This window comes from Eschrichtius robustus, chromosome 5 (genome assembly GCF_028021215.1).
Source record: "Eschrichtius robustus isolate mEscRob2 chromosome 5, mEscRob2.pri, whole genome shotgun sequence".
Lineage (NCBI taxonomy): Eukaryota > Metazoa > Chordata > Mammalia > Artiodactyla > Eschrichtiidae > Eschrichtius > Eschrichtius robustus.
Window position 1 is genome coordinate 61,626,636 of NC_090828.1, and position 4,727 is coordinate 61,631,362.

Here is a 4,727-nt window from a genome sequence, read left to right on the forward strand (position 1 = left end):
AAGAAGGAAGACCGAAAAACTTATGATCTAAAAATCTGTCTCATGAAATTAGAAAAACAGCAGAGCCAGGTGCGGAGCACCTGGTGGCAGGCACGCGGTTCCAGTGGGCCAATGGCGGCCAGGCGAGGCCAGGACGCGCCCAGGGTAGCCTTAGCGTAGGGTTGCACCGTGACAGTCTCGCTGATCAGTTCCTTGAGGAGACTTCGTCTTGTTTGAGACCTGATGGCCAAAAGAGAGGAAGAAAACTTCTCTCCTAAAAATGCCAAAAGACTGAGACAAGAGCTGGAGGATTTTGATAAAGTGAGGAAGATGAATGTACAGTTTCTTTCACTAATGATACTTCTACTTTGCAGGAGAAATTGGGATAATTGAGAGTATTCAGCTAAGAAACTTCATGTGTCATTCCATGCTTACACCCTTTAAATTTGGTTCTAATATCAACTTTGTTGCTGGCAACAATGGAACTCAGCAGCTATCTCAATAACATTAAGGAACAGCGGAGGTGATGCCTATAAAACAAATGTGTATGGTCACTCTACAGCTGTGCGACGTCTCATCAGCATGGACGGAAGTTGATCTTATAAACTAAAAAGTGAAACGGAAACGTGGCTTCTACTAGGAAAGAAGAGCTAATTGCAGTTCTTGATCATTTTAACATGCAGGTGGATAATCCAGTTTCTGTTTTAACACAAGAGATGAGCAACCAGTTATAGCTGTCTAAAACTGAGGGAGACAAATACAAATTCTTCATGAAAGCAACCCCACTTGAACAGATGAAGGAAGATTATTTATACATTATGGAAACAAAGATCAAAGGAGTAGATAAATCAAGGAAGAGTAATTTACTGAACTAAAGTGCCAGTGTTTAGAGAAAGAAGACGTTTACAAATTACTGCTAGTTTAAGTACAGTGAAGGCTAATTTAACATATTTGAAATGTGAAATGCCTTGGGCAGTGGTCAATTAAACTGAAAAACAACTGAATGCTATCAGAGATAATATAAAAATTGGAGAAGATTGTGCTGCTAGACTTGACAGGAAAATGGAAGAACAGCAGGTCAGACTTAATGAAGCAGAAAAAATACAAGGATATTCAAGATAAAATAGAAAAGATTAGTCAAGAGACAAATGCATGAACACCAAAACGTATGGTATTGAAAGGAGATGTTACTCCTAAGAAAAGGGCCTATAATGTAGCTGAAGTTTTATATAACCATTCCCTAAATGCATATTGAACATTAAAGAAAGATGATGAGTAGCTTTGCAAAAGAATTGAAGAACTAAAAAAAAAAAAAAAAAAAAAAAAAGTACTAATCAATCTTTGGAACTTGAGCAGCTGAAAAGGCAAAAAAATTATCTTAGTTAAAAGAGAGTGTAACCTAGAGATTGTCATACTGAGTGTAGCAAGTCAGACAAAGACAAATATCATATGCTATCGCTTATATGTGGAATCTAAAAAAATGGTACAAGTGAACTTATTTGCAAAACAGAAATAGTCACAGATGTAGAAAACAAACTTATGGTTACTGGGGGGAAGAGGGGGAGGGATAAATTGGGAGATTGGGATTGATATACAAAATAGATAACTAATAAGGACCTACTATATAGCACAGGGAACACTTCTCAATACTCTGTAATGACCTATATGGGAAAAGAATCTAAAGAGTGGATATATGTATATGTATAACTGATTCACTTTGCTGTACAGCAGAAACACAACATTTTAGATCAACTATAATCAAATAAAAATTATATATATAAAAGGAGAGAGTGTAAAGGCCTTACAGGATCAAGAAAGTTCAATCAAGAGATTGAACAGTTTTAGCCATAGAAAAGAACAAAGAGGAACATACCAGAATTAAGAGAGAAGAATTAGATGTGAAGTATATGCTGAACTATAATCAGCAGCAACTGAAAGAACTGAAAGTAATACCGATCGACTAAAAGGATTTGGCCCTCATGTTCCAACTCTTCTCGAAGCCAGAGATGATGCTTATAGATGTGGACATTTTACCTATAAACCCATAGGCTCTTCAGGAGCTTGCATTCATCTTTGGGACCCTGAGTTTGCTCTGGCTATTGAATCTTGCTTAAAAGGACTTCTGCAAGCCTACTGTTGCCATAATCGTGCTGATGAAAGAATGCTTCAGGCACTGATGAAAAGGTTTTATTCACCAAGCCACAGATAATATTTTCTGAGTTTTGGAATAAGACGTATGATGTTAGACACAGAGCTGCTTATCATCCAGTTTCCAACAGTTCTGACAGATTTAGAAATAGAAAATGCAGTTGTTGCAAATAGCCTAACTGACATGAGAGGCATAGAGACAGTGCTACTAGTCAAAAATAATTGTGTAGCTTGTGCAGTGATGCAGTCCCAAAGCTAGCCAAGAACTGTAGCTTTTACTGCTGATGGTGATCAGGTTTTTGTGGGACATTATTATTTATCTGAGAATATAAGACCTAAGTTTCTAAGCAGAGATGTGGATTTATTTCAAACTGACTTGGAGAAGGAGGATGAAAATAAGTAAGCCCAGATATTAAATCTTCAGCCCATTTGTCTACCCTTGAAAAGGATATTAAACACAATGAAAATTTTCTTAGAAGGTGCCAACTACATTCTAAGAGTTAAGATAAAAATAAGAAAAAGTATTTCTAAAATGTGGGAACTTGAGAATATAGAAGAACTCCAGTCTGCAGATGTTGCAGCTTTGGAAGATGAGGCTCAAGAAAATAAAATAAAAATGAAAATAGTTGAGAAAAATATGGAACAACAAAAAGAAAACATGGAGCATCTTAAAAGTCTGAAAATAGAAGCAGAAAACAAGTAAGATGATGCAATTAAACTGAAAATTAATCAGCTAGCAGATCCACTTAAGGATGAATCAAACCCTGCTGATTCTGAAGTGGATAACCAAAAACAAGAGAAACGGCATTTTGAAGAAAAACAAAAAGAACACTTGGATACTTTAACTAAAAAGAAACAAGAGCTAGATATGAAAGAAAAAGAACTAGAAGAGAAAATGTCACAAAAAAGGAAGATAAATCTGCCCAGAGCAGATAGAAGAAAAAAACAGTGCAACAGACGATACCATTTACCCTTTCTTTACCTCTTACTTGAAAGCAGAATTGTAAAATGTTTAAATGGCTTTTCTCTACTAGCCTAAAGGTGGAGCTCATTTACCACGGAAGCCTTATCAGAAAGTCTATTTTGTAACAACCTCATAGATACTGTACCTAACAAAACATGATTTGTATTAGCTCTGTATGAAAGTATTTGTGGCTTAGGATTTTTTATACATATATCTTTTTATAACTTTCCCAGAACTGAGCACATTTTCTGATACTGTCGTAAATTTTTTTTCTGTCAGTGCTTTAGTTCAGGATTGGCAATAAATATTTCTACAGGAGGTCTGAAAGTGGAAAGAATGGTTTGATTTGATAAAATGAGTTGCTAGTCATCCAGGCTTTTTACTTCTGTACATATTTTGCAAAAATTTTGCCTCTTGCTATTAATATTTGCTTTGTAAAAATTACTGACGTTTAATAAACATTTATAAACTAAAAAAAAAATCTCCATCAATTCTAGACAAAGAAATTAATAGATTAAGACAAAAGATATAGGCAGAACATGCTAGTCATGGAGATCAAGAGGAAATAATGAGGCAGTACTAAGAAGCAAGAGAAAGGTATCTTGATCTGGATAATAAAGTAAGGACTTTTGAAAGGTTTATTAAATTACTGGAAGAAATAAGAACCCATAGATACGAAACATATCAACAGTTTAGAAGGTCTTTGACTTTACAATGCAAATTGTACTTTGACAACTTATTATCTCAGCCAGCCTATTTGTGGAAAAATGAATTTTGACCACAAGAATGAAACTGTTACTATATCAGTTCAGCCTGGAGAGGGAAACAAAGCTCCTTTCAACAACATGAGGGCCTTCTCCAGAGGCGAATGTTGTTGTTGGTGGTGGTGTTTTGTTTTTTCCATGGCTTGCTTCATTCTTTCCCTGTGGTCCACTGCTGAATCTCCTTTCGGATGCCTGGATGAGTTTGATGTCTACATGATATGGTTAACCAAAGAAGTGCAATGAACATGAGACTCAAGACAGCAGACTCCCAATGTTTCAGTCAATTTATCTTGCTTAGCCCTCAAAGCATGAGCTCACTTCTGTCAAGTGAACTGATTAGAATTCTTTGAATGTCTGATCCTGAAAGAGGACAAATCACATTGCCTTTTTAACCTGTGACTCAATAGCAAGAAGACCAAAGTTGATTTGTAACTTAAATGCCATGTCCTCATGTTGAAAGATTTGCAAAGGGAAAAAAATTCAGGATTATTTGATGAAATAAAATGAAACCAAAGATATTCTAAAAAAAAAAAAAAAAAGCTCCTTTATACATCTGACCACAATAAATTATGTAAATAAGCCTAGAAAACCAACTACAATCAGCAATTTAAAATTATTTTTACTTTACTTTGAGAAAATCAATTTCATAGTACTGGTTTTAAATCTTTTTGGTTTTTTTAACTGTCTACTTTTATAGATTTTTTTTCAGAAGTAAAATTTTGTACATACATATCTGTTTAGTTTGGGTTCATTTCTATAATATTTTGTAAGAATTAAAAGTTTGAGCACCTGGGGGGTAAAAAGAAAGAAAAATAGCAGAAATAAAACCCAAAGAAAGTGGAAGAAAGGAAAAAATAAAGATAAAAGTAGAA

At 34.9% G+C, this 4,727-nt stretch overlaps 1 pseudogene; it reads left to right on the plus strand.

Moving 5' to 3' along the window:
- The first annotated feature begins 222 nt into the window (after nt 1–222).
- Nucleotides 223–4,280, plus strand: LOC137764633 (structural maintenance of chromosomes protein 6 pseudogene; annotated as a pseudogene).
- The last annotated feature ends 447 nt before the right edge of the window (nt 4,281–4,727 follow it).